The 23,692-nt window shown below is 35.3% G+C and overlaps 1 long non-coding RNA gene across 1 annotated transcript; it reads right to left on the bottom strand.

Moving 5' to 3' along the window:
- Positions 1-6,260: 6,260 nt before the first annotated feature.
- On the bottom strand, positions 6,261-6,938 carry LOC121968393. The gene is made up of 2 exons (XR_006108120.1): positions 6,752-6,938; positions 6,261-6,663 (listed from the first exon to the last, which is right to left on the bottom strand). It is a non-coding gene; the product is annotated as an uncharacterized LOC121968393 (long non-coding RNA).
- Between the last annotated feature and the right edge of the window lie 16,754 nt (positions 6,939-23,692).

A 23,692-nucleotide genomic window follows, 5' to 3' on the forward strand; every position in this document is an offset into this window, starting at 1 on the left:
AGAAAGGCAGTCAGTCGTTGCGGTCTAATAGTGGGTAATCTACCAATCTCCCTCATAAAGGTACGGGATATAAAAGAATGTGAGCTACCAGTATCTATCAGCATATCAGCAGATAAGACATAAATGCAAATCGTACCGCGAAAAACGGATCCGTCGGCCCGCTGCGCATCCTCTCTAGTGACCGCATGAATCCGTCTAGTCTTTGGCGGAGGTGGAGGTGGTAGCGCTGCCAGCGGCGGTTGCATCTGGGCAGGAGCCGACCACTGAGGCGGTGTTGGATACGGGGCCAAAGGTGGAAGAGAGGACTACAACTGATACTGTACTAGTGGTTGTGACTGCGTCTAGTACTGAACCAGAGGCTGGGGTTGCCAATACTGGACTAGGGGTTGAGGCTGCAACTGATATGGCGATCCCACGACAGAACTCTGTGGTACTATGAGGGCACTTGGGTGCTCCTATCCATGCATGCCATAAGCAGCAGCTGCAGGGGGAGCTATCCTCTGCAGGCGATGCGAAGTTTGGGCTCTGTGCCCGTCTCGCTGAGTCTTGTCTGACTGAGCTGAACTCTATGACCAGAAACTCCGGAAGCAATATGCTGAGCCTTCAGCGAACAATCTCTGCTTATATGCCAAAGCAGTTTGCAATAATAGCAAACTGACTGTCCCAGGGTGGCTGATGTGATGTGCTCTCTGAACCCACACCGGGCGCAGTGGATGTCACTGGCGGGTTGTTTTTGGGTCTGCTGAGGAGGCCGGAAATGTCCTGATGAAGACCGCCTCGACTTCTGAGGCTGACCAGATGCCCTAGAAGTTCCCTGACCTGTCTGATTGCGACCCCTCTGCTGTTGTGTAGCCTGTGGCTGCTGGATCTGTCCAGATGTTCGATCCGTCTGTTTCTTTTTCTTGTCCGGGTATGCTCTCTTGTGAGCCAACTCTACCATCAGGGCTCTGTCCAATGTCTCTATGTAGGAAGAATTACCAAAACCGGCAATCTTTACTTGCAGATGTCCATCCATCCCCTGGACAAACTGTAGCATACGGGATCTGTCCTCATCAACTAATTCTGGACAAAACCTAGCCAACCGATTAAACTCAGCATTGTACTCTGTCATTGAGCGGTTGTTCTGCCGCAGACTCAGAAAATCCTGTCGACGAGTCATCTGATATGCTCGTGGACAATATCGGCTCTCAAAAGCCTCTCTGAAACTCGCCCAGGTAATATTCTGCTTGCCTATAATGGAATGCTGCGTATCCCACCAGGTGTCGGCCTCATCCCGTAGATGGAAAACAGCTAGCTCTGCTTTCTCCCACTCGGAGCAAGCTATGTAGAAGAAGATCCGCTCCATGGTCTCTATCCAGGACTGCGCCACACTCTGATCAGTCTCTCCGCGGAATAGAGTGAATCGACTCTTCATCGACTCCGCCAATGCTAGAATCCGGGCTCGTGCCGCGACAATATCAGTGAGGTGGGTAGGGATCGACGCGGGAACTGCAGGAATCACTGGAGCTGGTGCTACAGGTGGTACCGCTAGATAGACCGGGGGAAGTACTCCCGCTGCTGCTGCATAAGCTGGAGCATGTACCACTGGTGGTACTGCAGGGTTGATATGGGTGGCCACGACTGGAGGTACGATAGGTGGTGATACTGGAAATGACGCAAGCGGTACTGCTGGTGCGGGTGTTGGGTACACTGTAGGCACTGGGGGCGCAGGTGTCGGGTACATGGCAGATCCAGGTGGCGGTGGTGCCAGGTACGCCGCAGGTTCTGTTGGTGGAGGTATCGGGTTTGCCACGGGTGGTACAGTGTATAAGGTATGAGTGGGTACCTCTAACGAAGCCACCGGAGTCTGAGAGCCCGACGTGCTCACAGTATCTTGAGTCTGTCCCTGACCTACAGACTCAACCCTAGTAGGCATCTCTGGTGAGTCCGTTGCCAGAAATTCCAAAGTCCTCTTACGTGGCCGCCCAGCACAACGTCTCGACGCAGCTGCTCGTGTAGATCCCCTCAGATAAAGTTATATCCCAGATATTACTATAAATATAAAAATTTATAAAATTTAACATTTTACCTATTTGTTGTCTGGAGATGTTCCGTCGCTATCCAGTCCCCCTTTATGACCTCGGAACTCAGAAACGAGAAAATCAATGGAAATCCATACAAATCCAAAACGGAATTCCGAAACATGAACATAATGGAAATCCGTACAAATATGAAAATACCCAGTTTGACTCGTAAACTTAGCTCTGATACCAAATAAATACGCCCCAGCCCGGGCAGGCCCCACCCGGACTGAACCGGGAACGCCTCCAGAATTGTCCATCGGGTTGACGACTAGCTCCACAGACCACCGGAGGTTCTTTCAACGTCCTTTGTCCTTACTCGCACGTACCTTGGAAAACTTCCCAGGAGGTCACCCATTCTCAGATTTCTCCAAGCCAAGCACGTTTAACTTTGGAGTTCTTAAGTTTGGGCTTCCGAAAAAGAAGGTGCACCTTGGTGATATGGATAGTACCATCTAACCTTTTAAGTCATACTTAACCAGAATCTCATCCTCAGATTTCTCCAAGCCAAGCACGCTTAACTTTGGAGTTCTTAAGTTTGGGCTTCCGAAAAAGAAAGTGCACCTTGGTGATATGGATAGTACCATCTAACCTTTTAAGTCATACTTAACCAGAATCTCAGAACCGGGGTATTACAAAGTTAAATCCAAAAAAGGGAATGAAGTAGAAGGCATGAACGGTGAATCATTATTCAGTTGAACTACACAACAACAAAGATTTTACATTTTATCTATTGTATATAACTTATGAGTGTGGTTGTTCTTTTTCAGCAATATACTGATGTAAGTAATATATATGCTTTGGCCAATTAAGAATAAAGTGTAGTGTAACCGAGGTTTCATAACTTAAGGTTTGAAGTGTAGGGGATACTACCACACCCAGTTTTCTGATTGCAAGTGACCTATCTAGTTGGATGGTTAAATTTATGGTTCAGGTAGGCTGGGCAGCTTGAGCAGCCATTACAACAACATGAGCAGTAGCTGGGGCAGGTACTTAGGCAGTCCAAGCTGTAATTCTGCAAGCCAACATGCTGTTCAAGCAACTTGAGCTAATATAAAAGGTAGGAACAATATCTGAATACCTAAATATCCAAACCCTTTTAAGGGGTATGTCAAACGAGTTTAAGAGTCATGCCTTCCCATTCACAAATAAGAAATTGACAAAACTACTTTTATTCCTTACAACCATTGTACTCATCAATATCTTAAAAGTATGATCTATTCAAAATCGTAATGTGATCAGCTTCACATAAAAGTAACAAGTTATCATTTGAGCTACATATAATTTTTCAATTTGCAGTTCAAGAAGTTCAGGCGGCCCGTATACACTAGATACAAGAGCACAATAATATAACTAATACTACATGAACTTGGTAATATTGCCTGGATGTTGAACTCTCATATGTTCATGCATGTGTGGTGTCAAGCATGTCAAAATGTGAAGCACGAATATTGAACTACTATGAGAGAGAGAGAGAGAGAGAGAGAGAGAGAGAGAGCATGTTACATGAGAGTGTGCATGTGCAATGGAAGTACCTTCAAGTATGTCAAAATGTGGAGAAAGTACACACACCTTGTCTAACATTTAATAAAGAGAGCACAACAACATAAATTACACTATAACATAGTAAACTACAAACTCTCTCAAGCACATTTGTGTGTAAAACAAAGGATGGAATTGCTTACATGTGCTGATTGAACACTCAATAAGAGTGTGTTAAAATGACAATACTATATAAATTTGGTAAATAAGAGCATAAATGCTCGACGTGTGTTTTAAATCTCATGTAAAAATAGGACAGCACAATAATATAACTCATACTATATTCATACTCTATGGACTTTGAACAAATGTTTACATTTTGTAAGTAATGAACATACTAAGCTATTAGGGTGAGGGCATGGATTGTATTAAATTAATGTTTGCTCTGTGAACATAAGAACCATGCTATCTTCTCCATGATCATATTTATAACATGAACAAATTCTTGGGAATTCACAACTTTTACAATTCTTCCTAATGCAATTCTTGGGTGTAACTAGAGTTGGCACATTCAATCATTTTTAACTTAGCATATTAGCTTTACAATTTCATAGGCAATTTCTATAGGAATAGCTTTATCGGCGAAACCATAATTGTGAACACTTCTGAAATCTACAAGATACTAAAAGAAAAAAGTTCCATAATATGAGATGAGAAATCCTATTTTTACGCAAGGTGAAAACTATTTAAGATAATTGGATCAAGAAAGATAAACTTGATTACTTTTAGGTAAGAGAGGAGCATAAATGTTCAATTATCACATAGATATGTGTGCGTTTATGCATGTGTATTTCAACTTGCAAGTAGAATTTAAAAGCAACAATTAATGTTTGCTCTGAAATAAGTAATAAACCATGTTATTATATTAGGATCAAGGCAACAATTGCATGAAATAAATGTTTGCTCTGTAAACATAAGAATCATGTTATTCTACAATGGTATCCATGCTTGGAAAGTTTTGCTACACTTGTTACACCAAATGCTTCGGAATTATTTCTCCATAATTTATATTATTACCTAACCATAAATTAAGGAATTCACAACTTTAGACAACTACTCTCTTTCTAATGTTTGGTGTAACAATGGTTGGCACCTTCAATGATTTGAAGCTATGGTTAAATAAACAAAACACTAGATGAAAAAAGTTCCAAAATATGAGATGACAATTTTCATTTTTAAGCAAGGTGGAAACATTTTAAGATAGCTTGAGTTTTAGTTTTTAGTTTTTACGATAATTTACTTTAGCTATTTAAGATATTGTATGATAAGAAGTTGTAAACTTGCAGAGTGGGTAATATGTGATTGTGCTTGCTAAATATTTGCATAATGAGTAATCTTCCTTTGAGCTTGCTTCGCCCAACAATATTGAAGACATCCTTCATCACATGTTGCACTATGAAAAAGTGCAAAGGTAGCTCATCTTGAATAAATGTTATAATTAGTTAGCTTTGATAGTTTGTATCAACATTTAGAGAGAAATAAAGTAACTACGAGGTCATTGCCATTTGTTGTTGCTAATATGTATTTGTACATAAATTTTATATGAGAGGTCAATACATGATAATATAACCACTTGGCCAACTCTTTATTAGAAAACAAAAATCACTTAGCCAATTGATTAAAGGATCATGCAAGGAACATTTGAATCAAAGCCTCTAGGCGAGATGCCTAAGGCAAAAGTATTCAACCAAAATAACAAAAGAACAAATAGTATGAGAAAAATTGATGGCCAAATCTAAAATAGTATGGTCTAGGTGTTGAATATTTGGATTGTATCAACTATTACCACTCAAGTGAATGTTGGAACAATCTAGACTAAAAGTAGGGTTAAGTTCACAACTTACACAAATTAAAACCGCCATTGTTATCACAAATAAAAATGCTAGTGCACTTACTAAAATAATAGAAGTCCATTTATAAAATCCAAGAGTAAAAATGATTAGTTGTAAAGCCAAACTCAATTACTTGTGTAAAGAAAAATAGCAACCTACACTGCTTATCAATTAAGAGGCATACTACAAGCATAACCATATTTAATCTATCCATTAGAGTTTGTTCAGTTACTCGGAATGTAAATTTTTTAAACAAATGTAGTCAAATGCAAGTTATTGTTAGTAGCAAAAACAACTAATAAAACTAGTTGAAAAATAAAAACAGCCAATCAAGTTTCTGTTAAAAATCTTTCAATATGATATTGTATTTTCTATGAATGATCTCTAACAAAATGTTAGCCCAAAAGTAAATAATCTAAAAAATAATATGTTCAAGATATTATGATCATATTTGATTTGCATAACATGCATCTTGACACTAGTCATAAGAGTTTGGATTTACTTCTCAGTGTTCAGTAAAGAAATATAAATGGGTGAGTCAAGTTCTTTATATAATTTTCTGCAAAATTTGGTAGGATGGGACTTCTGAAGATAAACACAAGAAGACTAAAAACCTAAATCAACACCTCCCTCCCTGATCTGCTTGGGGCAGAATAGCATCACAAAGAGAGGGGTAAATGGATTCAATTCCTTCAACAAATAACAATGGATCCAATAAGATCTCGTCACAGCGAAAAAGATCTAATTGAAAGCATGGAATCTCAATTCATGGCAGGTTTAGGAGGAGAAATTATGATTCAGTGAAACCAATAGAAACATCACGGTCTAAAGAAGTCTATAAACACCTGATCAAGAAGAAAGAAAGTCACATCAACTGCCAAAATCCCCAATTAAATGAAAAACTAAAAAGAAAACAACATTCCAATCAGCGACGCCATATGGGAAAAAAAACACCAGCCAAACTACACTAACGATAGCTGATATCTCTCACCGAACAAGAAAGAAAGTACCAAGACCTAGAAAAAGGTGAAATAGCATCACAATGAAAAAGATGCAAGGGATGCTCGACTTCAATTTCTCCAGGGTGGGAAAGAAGGCTGGGAAAGAAGAAGTCAAGAAGACGACCCTCGCTGCAGAGATCGCAAGATTGTGCCGCGATATAGGTATTGTAGCTCGGTCGGAGGCTCCGCAGGCCTCCGGCAGCGATTGGTCGCACTAGAGATCGTGGTCTGGAATGGAGACATAACTCAGAACAAAAGATCTTGTGAGGAAGAGGAACAGAGATTATCCCATCGTCAGAGAGGAGAGGAAACTTACACGTTGCCCACGCTGCAAGGGGAGAAAGCAGATCGACCTCACGAGAGGAGGCGATCACGTGACATTGGGGATCGCCAGAGAGAGCCGCTCGAGAGGAGAGCAAACACGGGAGAGAAGGCATCGGGATGACTCAACGGGCAACGGCTACATATTCTTATGGGTCGTAACGGGATGACTCAACGGCTACAATTCTTAACACCCCTTCCAAGTGAGGACAGATCTTCTGGTCCATAATTTATGGATTAGAGGATTTTTACTATCTTTCTAGTACGAGGATAAATTTTCTAGACCGTTTTTTATGGTACAGGGGATGATCCCTTAGCATGGATTGATGAAATGAATGATCTTCATTCATAAAATAGGTGGGGATCATTCATCCCCACCAATCCACATCAAGGGATCATCTCTTGGACCGCAAAAAATGATCCAGAGGATCCAGACTGTCCCAGTACCTCTTAAACTCGATTCAACAATCTATAATAACCTAAATGCCTCATCAAATTCAAAGAGTTTAATTTTATCCAAAATTGAGATATGTTTATATGAACATTTTTTTTTTAAGATAAAAAATTATCTTAAAATTTATAATAAAGAAATTTTTTAGCACACAATCATTGTAAACTTATACCATATAATAAAATAAGTATAGGTTACATTCGACCACAGTGAATTGGGGTCGAATCAGCCCCCACACAGACAGTAATTAAGTCAACGAGTTAGTTAAATATTAACTCAGTTGGACGAGTTAGACTGGTAACTAACCCATCTAAATGGTCGTTTGGGCCCCAAACTCTATAAATAAATTACTCCATTCATTGTTTTTAAACTAAATACTTTATTCTTATCTCTCAATGCTCAATTATTTTCAACTTGTCTTTATTTCAAGTGATAGAAAGTTCATCTTAGTCTTAAAAAGGCAAGGAGAAGGCAATTTTAAAATTGAATCGCAATTTATTGAATTTAACAATAATGTGTAAGAGCCATTTCCAACATCTGAGACACAAGGAAATATAAAAATTTTCCAGGTTCAAATGACTCTCCCTTTTAAAATCATCTATTTATATTAAATATTTGAGAAAAACACTCTTTTGTTTACAGAGATACGTGCAAAATATAAATATGGTAATGTATCTTATAAATTTAAATCAATTGCATTTATGGATCATTCAAGTGACATATTAAAATTAAATCCGATTGAGTTTTGAGTCAATTGCAAACATAATCATTTAGATTTTCATCAAATTGTAGAGATATCTATTGATGTGTGTTACCGTAAATGCATGATTATCATCAAGTAATAAAATTTATATAAGTTAATTCTACAAAAATTGAGAATTAAAGCCTAATTAGTTTTACACTTCAAATTTAGCTAGATAGAATCGATAATCGTTTATTTTGAGGTTTTCAACTAAAATATGAAAATAAAATAAAGGAAAGTTGAGCAAGTCCTTAGTTCAGAAGATATTCTAGGTCATTAGTTTCATTGTAATGGTGAATATTGTGAATTCACCCATTCCTAGTTCTCCACTTGTAGGTGTGTAGGACAGTTTAAATTACTACCGAATATCATCCCGCAATGATATATCGGAGTACTTCCCTTGTCAGTAACTAAGTATATCATCAAGTGAAGAAGTAACTTAAAAAGTCCGGATTTCCATATCCGTGGGGCTGGCACTAGGGGGGCCGCTAAGGTAGCGGATCTACCTTTTTTAAAAAGTCCGGATTTTCAGCAGAGAACCTCCTGTCACAAGGCCTCCCCGAGTGTACGTCTCTAGACTACTTAGGTCACTTGCATAGCATATGATTAGAGAAAATACATTAGGTCAAGTGATAGATTTATCCATCGTAGAATTGTTCTCCCTTAGGAGATTACGTTCCATATAGAAGAATAGTTACCTTAGATAATCAACGTTAAACAAATATCCTACGTGTTAGAATTAGCCTTAGTACCGATTATGAGATGATTGTAAAGGGCTCATTTTGTATCATATATCACTATTAATAAAAAGGCAAAGGTTATAGTTATTATATTTATTGCAGTTCAGTGTCGATTGAATAAATATAATAATGTCCTTGGGTAGTAGGTTCTTATCTACAATAATCAATTGGTTGAATTGATAGTGAGATATTGTAGAGAACACTACTCTTAACTATTTCTAGTCGAGCATTAATATACAAGGACAATATTAATACGTTAAGACTAGCATGTAGGTCAACGGATGACTTGATCTCAAAGTCATGGATATGAGATATCAGGTTGACACATAGGTATATATTAGAGAATATATACTAAATGACCCGCCATGAGAATGTTTCATGGATCGTCGTATGAGTATCATAAATATTCTCATGTGACTGTTGGTATGAATAGTCCTTAGACTTGAAGTCACTATGGTTCCCTACATAAGGAGTTGTATACTTTGGTATCGTCAAACGTCACCCGTAACAGGGTGGACTATAAAGTTGATCACTGGGTATGCAATAAATTATGCGGAGGGATGTGAGTGATGTAGATGGGATCTATCCCTTCCATATGACAAAAGCGATATCTATGGACCCCTTGATTAGTAGGACACAAGAAAGTATGACCATACACAAATGAGTCAATATGAGATATTGAGCTTATTTGATTGAGTGTGTCTACTTGGATATTAAGAAACACAAAGATTGATAAGAGGATGACATGGTCTATGTCTTATTGATCAATCTAGATATCAAGGATAGAGGGATCAAGTCATACATGATGATAGCCACGAAAAGGTTAGGTCGGATCACGACTTTCTCGTCACTTGGGCAGTAATGATGCCTTGCTAGATGCCACTCATTGTTTATGTATCGCAAATATTGATTTGGATACATTGCCAACGTTACGAGAGCCTACAGGGTCACACACAAAGAACAAGTTGATATGGAGATAGGTTCATGTGATGAATCAATGGATTAAGTGTAATCTGAATTGGGCTTGTTGAGTTAGACTCAAGTGGATCCAATCGTTGGATTGAGTCGAATTGCATGGGAATCAATGGGTTAGACTCATTGGGTGAACTTGAGTTCACCAAGGAAGTTGAATGGTCAAAATTTAACTATTGGATTGAATGGTTAATTTTGAGCCATTGGATTAGAAGATGAAAGGTCAAAACTCTTGGTATTCCATGAGATGGATATAAATATCATTTTGAATGATATTTTTTGAGAAGATTTTTCATTAGATGAGAAGGTGAAAAGTTTCCTTTGCTTCTTCTTCTTCCTCCTTCTCTTCTTGGCTGAAACACATCAAGGGTTGCTAGCACAACCTTGTGTGTTTTTCTTCTCCATCTTATTGAGTTTGTGAGACAAACGAAGGCAAAGCTTGTTCGTGTGGATATCGTAGAGGCGCGAACAATTGATCGTGCTGTGATCCGAACTGTCGGGAGATCGTGAGCACACTTCAAAGGTATAACTCTATCATGTCTTCAGATCTAACTTAGTATAAGATTATGTTTCCCTTCGCATGGATCTTCTGGAGGAAATAGGTTTTTTTCCGCTGCGCGTTTGCGTGTTTAAGCAACCTATTCCCTTACATTAAAATCATGTCGAGCTATATCGAAACGTACACTCAAAAGAGACAACAACTTATGCATCAATTCAATGAAAATTTAGATTTATGCCTAGATATAGACATACAACAATGTATCTAACTTAAAAATTAGATCTACACATATAGACATGCAATCTAGATAGATAAATTCATATTCACAAGGAAAACCTACTTGCAAGCATTACATCAAACAAAACAAGCTCCATACAAGCTTCATCAAGCAAGAAAATTAGTAATTCAACAGAGTTTACAACATCCACATATTACAATTACTTCCTATTCATAGAATAATAGAAATATACTCTATAATTGGAAGAACTACAATCCAAGAACTCAAATCCATAAGAAATTTAAGAACTCTAAGGGGAGAAGAAACTTATCCTTGAAGTCAAGTGAAGCCCTTGGATGTAGATCTTGGAGTGTCGATGAAGATGGAGCAGTAGGACGGCCTCAGATCGCCCAGATGATGCCTTCGGGTGCAAGGATTTAACCTAGATGGTCCCTTCTCACCTTGGATCTTCTTCTCTCTAGGAAGGGGATAAAGTGCCCCTTTTATAGAGGTGAGGGCACGGGGTGGTCATGCCTTAGGACACGACCAAACTGCCCTCCAGCTACCTGGGCGTGTCATTTTGCATGACCAGAGCCAACTTGTCTTTGGTAAAATAGCTTGCCTGTACCATTTGGCATGGCCAGAGCTGTGTCTGGCTTTGTGACCATACCTTATGGCATGACCAGAGCCAAGTTGGCTCTGTCCATATAGTTTGGTAGTGTCATTTGACACGGCCAGAACATGAAGCTGCTCTGTTTTACCTTCTGGGTTGTGACATTTGACATGGTCTGATCTTCAAACCTGTATTTCTAGAGGCATGGCCATGCCTCAAGGTATGACCTAAGCTGTGTCTATTCTGGAGAAAGGCGCGGGCAGACTCCTGACCATGCTATTTAACACGACCATGACCATCTCTACTCTAGTTCATCATCTTGGCCATGCCATTTGGCACTACCCTTGTCTTTATGTTTCCTTGGTCGTACCTCAAGGTATGGCCAAGCTCAATTTGAATCTAAAATGACTTAGGTACTTCAATCCTTGCTTTTCTCTCATCGGGGTAGACAAAGTTAGGTCATGGTCGTCTTTAATTAATCTTCTTTTGTGTCTTTATAATCCTTTTCCGTTCCAAACTACTCCTGAAAGTGAAAACAAATACCGAATAGATCTCTAGGCATAAAATAATTATTATGCTGAAATATGATAGAAAAGGATGCAAAACACATAAATCATAGACATGAAATATAAGTAGATGTGCATCAAATAATGTAAAATAATATATATAATCTACACGCATCACCTATTCTAATTTATTGTAATATTTTAATATTAAATTAAGAAAATTAGTAGTTAGATTTATTTTTGTCAAATATCTTTCTAAACATATTTGAGGATTCCTATCGGTTAACCTTGTTGTTAAACATATTCCTCTAATCCGAATCAGTCATACAATTAAAATATTAATAAGATAAGTGAAAAAGATTTAATTAAACAATTTAATAAATTAAATAGTAAAGTATTTTTAACTTCTCATATTTGGTATGTCCATTGATAAACTCATTCATATGTGGGTATAACTTACCATTAGATTGATAACTATTTGTCAATTTAAAAATCTTTATTGCCATATTGAGTGTTTGATAAAGCATAGACAGTTGACAAAATATCTCAATTGATGTAGTTAACTTTAAAAGAATATGAATTAACTTCTAAAATATTTTCAATATCATATGATAATATTAATTTTTATAATGCAAGTATTGAAGAATTTAAATTTATATACTAATTTACTACTATGATTTATATTTTTTATATTCGATGTGTATGTCATGCTTTAAATTTATACATGTAAAATAGATTAAAAACATTAGAAAACCAAATTAAATAATTAAAATTATTATTTTTTATTTATGGTCAATTCTGGTATGTTGAAACATTAGGTGGATCATGTAAGATAAATAGAATAGACTTAAAAAATTTCATGTGATATGCCAATACGTTAAAATACAATGTATATATTATTATTGTAAGTTCGAGTTAGTTTTGATGTCGATCAATTGAGTTAAGTTAGGTCATGTGTGTTTTGATGTCTTATGTCTAAATGTGCAGAAACTTGAGAACACAAGAAGTCGAGCGGAATATGCAACGATGAAAAGGATGTCATAGGGAGTGAGTCAATGAACTTGGTGTATCTGAGGAACGTAAAGCTATAGAAGAGTGCATCGGTGAAGCAAGAAGAACAGTGTAATGCATATAAGGGATGAGAAGTTAAGTGGAAGTCTACTCGAGAAAAAAAGTTAGAGTTGGATTTGAGTGAGCTCAACTCCAGACACTCGAAGAATCACCTAAGCGTGCAAAGAAATGGATGGTCAACTTGGAAGTTGACCATCCAGGCACCTCCACTATCTAGAGGCGCCTTGGTGTTTTGAAGACTCGAGGTGCCTCAAATGACTTATGACACCTCGAATGCCTAGTAGAGTTGTTGCCACTGAAGGGACCTGAGGCGCCTCTGGTTACTTAAGGCACCTCTGTTGGATGGAGTCGTTGCCAAGGAGATAAGAAATAGAGTCCACATCAGCTGAACTAAGATGCCTCCGATGAACCAAGGCGCCTCTAATCCGCCAGATTAACCAGAGCACCATTGCAATGAGGAAAAGAGTCAACACAACTAAGGCACCTCCGATAGAACTAAGGTGCCTTCATTGGAACTAAGGGGCCTATGTTGGCATTAAGGCACCTTCAGTATGTCACGTTAACAAATGGTCATTTCGACTAGAATGTTATAAATAGATGTCTTGTCCTCTTAGTTTAGATATCACATTCTGTATTCATTTTTAGTTTCAGTTTTAGCTATCTATACAATCAACGTTGTAAGTGTAGGATCGTAAAGATGCTAGAGGGGGTGTGAAGAGCGTTCATCGCTTTTTCTAAAATCACAAGAATGCACAGCGGAAAAGAATTGGAAAGAACAAGCGTTAACATAAGTAGTTTTATTTGGTTCTGAGCATTCGATGACTCCTACTTCAAGCTGGTTGAATGCTTTTGTTGGGCAATCATTATAATCACGAATGATAGTTATAGAAATTAAAAATACAAACTATAAGAAATAAAAGTATATCCACAATACAAAAATGGAAGACTCAAGCGTAGCTTGTCGGAGTAGCTTTTCAGTATCCTAGAAACCTTTCAGAGCAGCGCGCAAGTATGAAAGTCATATGAATTGGTGTTTTGAAGTTACTGGTCGAAGCTGCTTATATAAGCTACTTCGGGCACCTGGAGCTCCTCTTGGGCGCTTGGAGTGTGCTAACGTGGTTGCATCTCATTGAAAGTTTATCTTGAAAACTTTATCCATCTTTGCCCGGACTTCCGGGCTCCTGGACAAGGTCCGAGTGCCTGGATAACCTTCTTCCAACTTTTTTCTTGCATCAAAGTGGTAATAAAAATACCTTATAACACAGAGTAAGGACAATATAAAAAAAACAGAATGATTATTAATTAGATCCTGTCTTTCCAAGATCATAATCTAGTCATGGTCTCAGCTTAGACTTCCAAAATGACTCTAATATGGACTGACGCCTATAACCCCTAACGGGGACTCACCTTCACTAGTCCTCTCTCCTCCAGTGCTTACCTCACTTACCATTATAGGCCTAATTGACTCTTCGACCCACTGGGTCTTCCTACCAGATGCTCCATCTGGACTTTAGTTAGTTGTCAAGTCCCTCAGACTCAACTAGACTTCCTGCCAAATATCATATCACTTCTTGACTTAGTTGGACTTCATGCTAGTTATCAAGTCCTCTAGAACTAACTAGGCTTCAGCTCGGTGTCAGGTTCCTATCTTTCAGTCCTACATATTTAGTAAAAATGTTAGACAAATAACACATCTAACTTTAACCTATTTGGTATACATCAAAACCTGATTATTAGTATAATCTGCACCAATAATCTCTTCTTTTTTTGATATAGTGAAAACATAGGTTAAAGTTAAAAAAAAACATGCAAATAAGCATTAAACATGTAATGCAAATTAAGTTTAATTTTCTAAATTTGAGTAAAGTGAGTTAATTTTTCTAACCTAACCCACTATCCTCGTCCTTTGCCATATATATAAAAAAATGATGCAACGCATTAAACACAAGTAAATGCAATCATTTGCATAATAAAACAATTAAGATGATTTAAGAATTCAGAATACAAGTAGCTGTTCTATTTATCAATTGTTGAAAACATATTTTTCAAAAAAAAATGTCCAAGTAGAATTTTTGCAACACAATTTTCAAAGTATTTTTGAATAAGTTTCCAATTTTCAACTATTCCAAATAAGTTTCTCAAGAATAGGTTAAATTTTTGAAGTTGATTTGAAACAAGTGCAAATTTTTTTAATAAAATAGATAGATTTTGCAAACCAAGTTTTTCAAACAAGTTTTTAAATAATTTTTCAAGTACAGTTTGAAATAAATTTTTAAGTAAGGTTTCAAATAAATTTTCATGTAATATTTTGAAACAAGTTTTTGAAAACAAACACTCTTTTCAAATAGAAAGCCCAATCTTTTGAAAAAAAAAAAATTTAAGCAGATATTTTGCAAGTAATTAAGATATTTTCTACAATATAAATTTCTAAATAATTTGTCTAAATGAATTTTTGAAAATATCATTTATCAAATACTTTTAGAAACATATTTTTCAACCAATTTTCGAAAACAGACAAATTTTTCAAATGAGTTTTGAACACTTTTCGAAATAAATTTTTTGAAAATAATACTTTTTAAACAAAATTTGTCAAATAATTTTAACAATTATATATTTCACTAATTTTCCAAGTAATTAAATCCTACAAGTATTTTTATAAAATATTTTTTAAAATAAGTAGTTTTAAAACAATATTTTTGAAGCAAAATACTAGTATTTTCCCAGTTAAGTTGACACTTCTCCTCACGTTGACATCACTCTTAAGTTACCTTCCTTAGCTATAAGGAGCTCTATCAAAATGTCAAAGGGACTTATTATTGGAAATACTAATTTTCAGAAAATATATTATTTTGAAAAACTAATATTTTCTATTCTTCCATTTGAATTTTTAATTAAGTTTAATTAATTTATTAAAATAAAATTGTTTAAATTAATTATTAATCAATTATTCCTAAAAAATTAATATCGGATTACTGTAATTAGAATTTAATTAAAGTAAAATTAAATTTTAATTAATGTTAAAGTTGAGGTTTTAATTAAGGTTACAGTTAAGCTTTGATTAGATTATAAGTTATGTTAATTGATAAAATAATTTGATTGAGTTAAATTAAATTAAGTTAGATTAAAGTTTTAATTAGGTTAAATTTAATTAAATTAATTTAATTAAGGTTAAATTAAATTCTCAATTAATACTAACCTAAATTCTCAATTAAGGTTGGATTATTTATTAAAGTTAAATTTATGTTAAATTTTAATTAAATTGAGTTGAATTTAGTATTTAGTTGAATGGTTTAATTTTATTATTTTTTAAATGATTTTTAAAACTATTTTAAAAATATTGTTAAAATAATATTTAAAAGATTTTTAAAGTGATTTTAAAATAAATTTTGAAAGATATATATATATATAACTAAAATATTTTAAAATAATTTAAAAAAGTATTTTTTTTGAAAGGTTTTCAAAAGGATTTTTAAAATAGTTTTAAAAAAAAAATTAAAAAAACTTTAAAACTAATCTATTATCCCGATGCGTAGATCGTCGCCCACACGATCTATTATCCCACTGCGTAAATAATAAGTTTTAAAATTTATTATTGGTAGATCGTCGCCCACACGACGTCCAAGAGGAGGAGAGGAATACAACAGAAGATCAAGAGGTCTTTTGTCTACAAAGAAAGGTACAACTAATCTATTATCCCACTGCGTACTAGTTTGTTTTCTTTGTGTGGATCCTGAAATACCAACACAAGAGGCTATCGTTTTTAGGTTTTCGATTTCGTGTTTCAATCTTGTGCTTCTATTGATGTCTCTGTAGTTAAACCTAGGGATATTGTAAGAAGTTAAATATTCAATTTCTTTGAAAGCCTTTGTCTAGGAAGTGGTGGATGATCTCATAACCAAGAAGGCCTAGTGACTCGCCATGTTTAACCTGGAAGCCAATCTTTGAAATAGATATTTAATTAACTTCTGTAATATGATTTAACTTCTGAAGAACACATAGGTTAAACTTGGAGTAAAAATGTTAAGTATCGTTTTCAATCCAAGTTTAACTTCTGAAGAGCAACTTGGATTAATAATGTTAAATATCGTTTGCAATCCAAGTCTAACTTCAGTAGAGCACATGGGTAGCTAAGTTAAGTTCTGTGCTTGTACAAATTTTTGTACAGGGGAAACAGAACGGTGTTCCAAGTAGCAACCAACACCTGGAAGGGTTCTAGGCGTCTGGAGTGGGATAGAATTCTATCCCCGACGCAACGGCCAACATCCACGTTGGATGTGGATAAAAATAGGTTCCAGGCGCCCGGAATAAGTCTGGGCGCTCGGACCCTAAGAGTCAACAAGGTTGACTTTTTCTGGTCTGGGCCCTCTGCTCCGGTGCTGCTCGTCTCGGTTCGGGTCTTCTTCTCTGGTTCCGCTCGCTTGGGTGATTTCGGCCATCCGGAATAGGGCTCACTCGAACCCAACTTCCGGCCTTCAAGAGCAACCTTCCGCTTCGGCTTCTCGTCCCTCGAAAATGTCTCGCGCCTCCTTCTCGTCCGCCCGCGTACTCTTCCACAGCACCTCGTCCCTCAAACGCACCGAACCCGTCGGCTCTCTCCCGTGTCGTCCTTTTCGCTAGCTGCGACTTTTGCTCGACTTCCTATGCTCCTAAGCTCCTGCACACTTAGACACAAGGTTAAATATAACAGGACATAATTTAACTTGTTTGATCACATCAAAACAACCTTGAGGTACCAACAATCTCCCCATTTTTGATATGAGCAACCCAAGTTAAACTAGGGTAAACAACTATAAATTTAGAATAATAAATTTTACAAAAAAGTGTAAAAAATAAAACAAAAAATTAAAAAAAATATAAAAATTTTAAGCTACCTCCCCCTAGACTTAATTTTCTCTTCTCCCCTTTGATCACATAAAAAATGGGGCATCAAAAAAAATCTAAGGGTAATGTTTATAAAAACTCTGATTTTCAAATAATTTTGAAAAATTTATCAAGCTTTTTTGAAAATATTAAAAATAATTTTGATAGCACTAACAATGCTATAATTAAAAAAAAATCTAAGTAAAAATTTTGTGAAACAATCAATAATTTCCTTAGTTAAACAAAATTTCAAAAAAATAATTTTTTAGAAATTTTGATAAAGTAAATCTGATACCTAAAAAAAACTTTAAGTAAAAAATTTCTAAGCAAGAAAAAAATTTTTAAGGAAAAAAATTTTCTGAGTTTTTTTTTAAAAAAAAAAACTTTATGCAACATATAAAATATATTTTGGTAAAGCACAAGTTTATAAAATAACAAAAAAAAACTTTAAGTTAAAAAAAAATGAGAATCTTTTTTTAAAGTTAAACCGATTTGCATAGAACGAATTTTCCAAAAAAATGATTAACTATTCAAAGCATTATCTAATTTCAATTTTAATGCTTTATTGGTTAGTCAATTAAACATTTTATTTCAATATTTGTCTTCCAAGCTGTAGCGAGGCACTAGGCCTTCTCGGTTATTGGAGCAACAACCACTTTCTAGATAAAACCTTATAAGGAAATTAAAACGTTTAATTTTCTCACTGAAAGTGCTAAATCTAATTAAAGTTCAAGTTAAACAAGACTTTGGAACTCAACATAGGTTCTAGAGAATTGAATTAATTAAATATTTTTTAGGAACATATTTCTTTGAAATTTTCCTAATTTGTCGTTTGTGATATTTAAAATACCAGTTCAAATTATATCTTCTAATACTTGTACTATATGTGCATGTATGATTTTTCAAGTTTTTAATTTCTTTTTGTAAATTGTCATTTTCTAGCTTTAATTTATTAAAATCTTCTAATGGACAAGATTTTGCTAGAATTACTTTTAATTTTTTTAATTTCTTTTTCTAATTTGCAACAATCTTTAGATAATAATTTAACGAACTTAAACATTTTATCGGGAGGAAGAGATCGTACCTGACTTACCTTGTCGATCTCGTTGTCTATGGCTCCCCCTAAATTGCTGCTTTCTTCCGATGTCGCTCTCCCTTCATCGATGCTCTCGATGCTCATTTTGGAAGATCTTTTTTCATGTTCGTCTTGATGACTTGCCATCAACGCAAGTCCGAAGAAAGCCTCAACTTCTGATTCGGACGACATTTCATCCCACGGTGCCTTTAAAGTCTTGTACTTGTTCGTTTGGACAGACTTCTTTCCTTTGTCCTTATCCTTGTTCCTTAGCTTAGGGCAGTTGTCCTTAACGTACCCTTCTTCGTTGCAGTGGTAGCATTTGATTGTCCTTTTTTTTCTACCCTGTGGATGGTTAGTTTTTCTTGATTTAAATAATATTTTAAAACGTCTTACCATCATAACCATTTCTTCGTCGTCAAGAGAGGATTCCGACTCATGTTTGTCTCTCGTTGCCTTGAAGGCGATGTTGTACTTCGGCTCCTTCGTACCTGCACATCTCGATTCATGCACTTCAAAAATTGAAAATAATTCTTCTAAGGTAATAGATTCTAAGTCCTTAGAGATATAGAAGACATCTACTAGTGATGCCCATTTTGTATTTCTAGGGAAGACATTAAGGGTGTGTTTGGTTCAAGTTATCATGTGTAATCTTGGTTATGTGATTACTAGGTAATTACATAACCAAAGTTATGGGGAATAAAACATAACCAAATGTTGTTTTGTTCAACCTATGTAATGCAACAAAAACTTATTTGTTTGAAAGTTTTAATGAATACCTTAGTTTAATATTTTACCGTATTACCCTCAGTTACAAAATCAACTATACATATTATTATTATTATTATTATTATTATTATTATTTATTTTTTAATGTTTTTTTTACTTTTCTTTTTCTTGTATATTTGTTTTTACTTTTGTGTGTGTGTTTTTTTTAATGTTTTTATATTTTTATATTTATATTTTTTATTTTTTAAATTTTAATTTTAATTTATTTTATTTTTAAATTTTTATAAATTATTTATTTATTTTTTTAAAATTTTTAAATTTTTAAAATTTAAATTTTTTGTTTTTTATTTTTAAAATTTATATTTTTTTAAATTTTTTTTATTTTTTAAAATTATTTATTTTTTTAAATTTTAAAAAAAATTTAACATTTTTTTTATTTTTATTTTTACATTTTTTAATATTTTTTTACATTTTTCTCTTTTTTCCATGTTTTTTCTTATCGGATGGTATTTTTGGTAAAAAAAATTCGTTAACCCGGAATCAAGAAAAACTTTAGTTTTCTGAGGTTTTTCGATTCAGGGCTGCATGACCCTTTTGCTGACATGTCGGGCATGGAACATTACTCGGGAATCATCGAATACCTAAACCAAACAAGGTTTTTGTTGATAACCTTGGATGGATAACCAAGGTTATCAAGAATAACCCCGAACCAAACGCACCCTAAGAGCGTACCTTAGCGAATCTCAGTTGCTTACCTTTTCTTCGAGATTCGAAAGTCCGGTGATGAGCTCCTTAATCCTCGAGTGAAGTTGTGCAATCGTTTTGTCTTCTTCAAATCGTAGGTTGGTGAGCTGTTTGCGAAGTAAGTCCCTTCTCATGAGCTTGGCTTCGGACGTCCCTTCGTGTAGCTCAAGGAACTTCTCCCAAAACTCCTTTGCTGAGTCATAGGTGCTGATCTGGTTGACTTCTTGTGGCGGAAGGACGCTCAGCAGATGGAACTCTGCTTTGTCGTTTGCCACGTAGTCGGCTTGCTCCTTCTTCCTCCACTGGTACTCCTCCTTACCCTCAGGTGCTACAAAACCGAACTTCATTATTAAAAGTAATTCAAATTCGGTTTTAAAGAATACCTGCATTCACTTTTTCCAGCTAGCAAACTCCCCCTCGAACTTCGATGGGTATATACTTCGTCCGGCCATTGATTAGGTGCTTCGATGGGGAGGTTCTTAATTCAAGGAAATGATGCACACTAATTTCTCTTTCAGACGGAGAAGCCTCTTTACAGCAATGAAAGCTTAGAAAGGAAGAAGCTAAACAAAACAGAAAAACTCACAAGTGTTATATCAAGAATTGCTTGTTATTGTTTAGCTTCTGGACCAAGCTGTATTTATATCCTTGGTCAGGACGCCTGAAAGGGTTCCAAGCGCCTGGAGTGGGATAGAATTCTATCCCCGATGCAACGATCAACATCCACGTCGGATGTGGATAAAAACAAGGTTGACTTTTTCTGGTCCGGACCCTCTGCTCCGGTACTACTCGCCTCAGTCTGGGTCTTCTGCTCCGACTCCACTCGCTTGGGTGATTTCGGCCATCCGGAATAGGGCTCACCCGAACCCAACTTTCGGATTTCTCGAGTAATAGCTTCTCGTCTATCGGAAACGTCTCACGCCTCCTTCTCATCCGCCCACGTACTCTTCCGCAACACCTCGTCCCTCGGACGCGCCGAGCCTGTCGGCTCTCTCCCGTGCCATCCTTCTCGCTAGCTACGTCTTTTGCTCAACTTCCTATGCTCCTAAGCTCCTTCACACTTGAACACAGGATTAAACATAACAGGACTTAACTTGTTTGATCACATCAAAACAACCTTGGAGTACCAACATTAACATCCCCATGCCTTGCCACCTGCATTAATGGCTAGTAGTCATCCGTGATTTGCCTCCTCCGTATTGACCTAAGGAAAGATTAGCGAGGGTCCCCGGGGTCATGGTGTCGTGGTAGGACATCCAGGTTGTCACCCAGACACCCGCGATTCGAACCCCAGCTACGACGTATTTGCAGGAATTTTTTCTCCAAATGGGGGGCGTAACCAAAGGATGCTGAGCTTCTAAGCTGGCCGCCGCGTGCACTTCCTGATTTACCCTGGTGGCCGGTGGGAAAATTCCGTAGGACCGGGCCGATCACACCCAAAAATAGTCAATGAGGCTAACTAACATTATCATTTTTTTAGGGAGAGATTAGCAAAGGCGCTAAGGGCAACGAATCACCTTTTTTTTTAGCATATATTAGAATTAACATCATATTATATTATATATATATATATATATATATATATATATATACATATATATACACGATCCTGATATCCTGCGCGCCCGCACAGTGCGCGACTGTGCGCGCGCAGGATATCAGGTTTTAGTTTTAGTTTTTAAAATTTTTTTTTTTTGAATTAAAACAAATAATTAAAATATTTTTTAAAAATTTTATTTTTAGGGTTCAGATTTTGGGTTATAGTATCAAAGTTATTTTTTTTTTAGATTTTACTTCTATGGTTTAGGCTTTGGGTTATAGTATCAAAGCTATTTAGGGTTCAGGCTTTGGGTTATAGTATCAAAGCTATTTTTTTTTAGATTTTACCTCTAGGGTTCAGGCTTTGGGTTATAGTATCAAAGCTATTTTTTTTTTTAGATTTTACCTCTAGGGTTCAGACTTTGGGTTATAGTATCAAAACTATTTTTTTTTTAGATTTTACCTCTAGTGTTCAGGCTTTGGGTTATAATATCAAAACTATTTTTTTTTTAGATTTTACCTGTGGGGTTCAGGCTTCCTTAGTATTTGGTTTTTTAAAAAAAATTAAAATAAAATTAATTTAAGTATTTATTGAGTATTGTAATATGTTGAGGGGATATATTAATGTATTAGAAATTTATATAAGGAAATGTTAATTTTTTTAATTTAAAATATTAAAAAACATTTAAAAAAAAAACAAAGCATCTCCTGCGTGACGCGCACAGTCACGCACGAGATCAGTATTATATATATATATATATATATATATATATATATATATATATATATATATATATATAATTTTTAAAAATAGATTCAACTCTATAACATACTAAAAAAAAAACATAAATAGTGAATTTTAGAAAAAAAATTTAATATATATTATTTAATCAGATATTTAAATTGGATATTATATATTGATAATTTCTCTATATCTTCCTCCATTCGAATCAAATATCGAATCATTTATGAGAATAATAAACCTAACAAATTTTGAGAATAATAAACCTAATAAATTTTAGTGATCCAGACAAATGGATGAAGTATGAAATTAGTGAGTCAATCAAACAAATTGCACATTTTGATTTAACTTCCACAAAAGAATATAAAATGTATAAAGATATTCACTTCACCTCCACTAAGATGACTACTCTAATTAAATCCTAATAACGACCTTTTTTTTCTTATTTCCTCTGATCTCCGTCCCTTGTATGACTAAAAGGGAAAGCTTCGACTCGAGAGACTCTACAATTAGCGCAATAGATATGCTATTTAAGCCAGAACTTATGAGCTATTATGCATTGAATTCCTTTTGCAAGCATCCATTCTTGAAGAATTATTTCTCGTCTAAGCTACGATTTCAACTCTTAGTTTTTCCATAATGACAAAATAAAAAAAAATTATTAGGTATATTATGAAAATATCCCCAACTACAATATTGGTAAGACCAATTTGAGATATATCATCGCCTACACGGTTTATAGATTATTTAGATTGCTGGTTAATTGTATTTTAATGACTACTTGAAAATTTTAAATCTGATGTTACGAGCGGCCAACACCTCGCTTGAACTCTGCTCTAATACAATAATAGAAAACTGACAAAGCCAATACCTGAAGTGAGGTTTCAGTAATTTCAACTTCGTAATCACGAGAAAGGTGTGTGGTTGAGAGCAGCTACCCCATGAAAAATATTAGAGGCATAAACTGCACTATTCGTCGAAGAAGAAACTGTATTAAAACTATGTTTGTTAAGTTTTGTTTATCATCTTTTTCATGTATAATAAGTTGAAAAGTTCGTTGGATATGAAACTCTATCGGAGCAACAATTTTTACCTAAGCTCTATTTTCTCTAACAAAAAGTTACACTATTCGTCGAAAATATTAATAGAAAATGAACCGTCATGAAATTTGTACAATTCTAAAACCACCTACACAAATTGGAAAATCATCGAATTCAATCAATTATTAAATTGATCCAACAATATTAATCGACTATTTACCATATAACATTTGATCGATGTTGCTCAATTTAATCAATTTTAAAATACATTGAACTAAATAAATTAAAATAATCAAAAAAATTGAAAAAAATAAATTTTTAGATAAACCGAATTCGATTGATTCCATTAATTTGATTTAACTATCTTTTACTCGCACATTAACAAATATGTCGTCA

Source organism: Zingiber officinale, chromosome 3B (assembly GCF_018446385.1).
Source record: "Zingiber officinale cultivar Zhangliang chromosome 3B, Zo_v1.1, whole genome shotgun sequence".
NCBI lineage: Eukaryota > Viridiplantae > Streptophyta > Magnoliopsida > Zingiberales > Zingiberaceae > Zingiber > Zingiber officinale.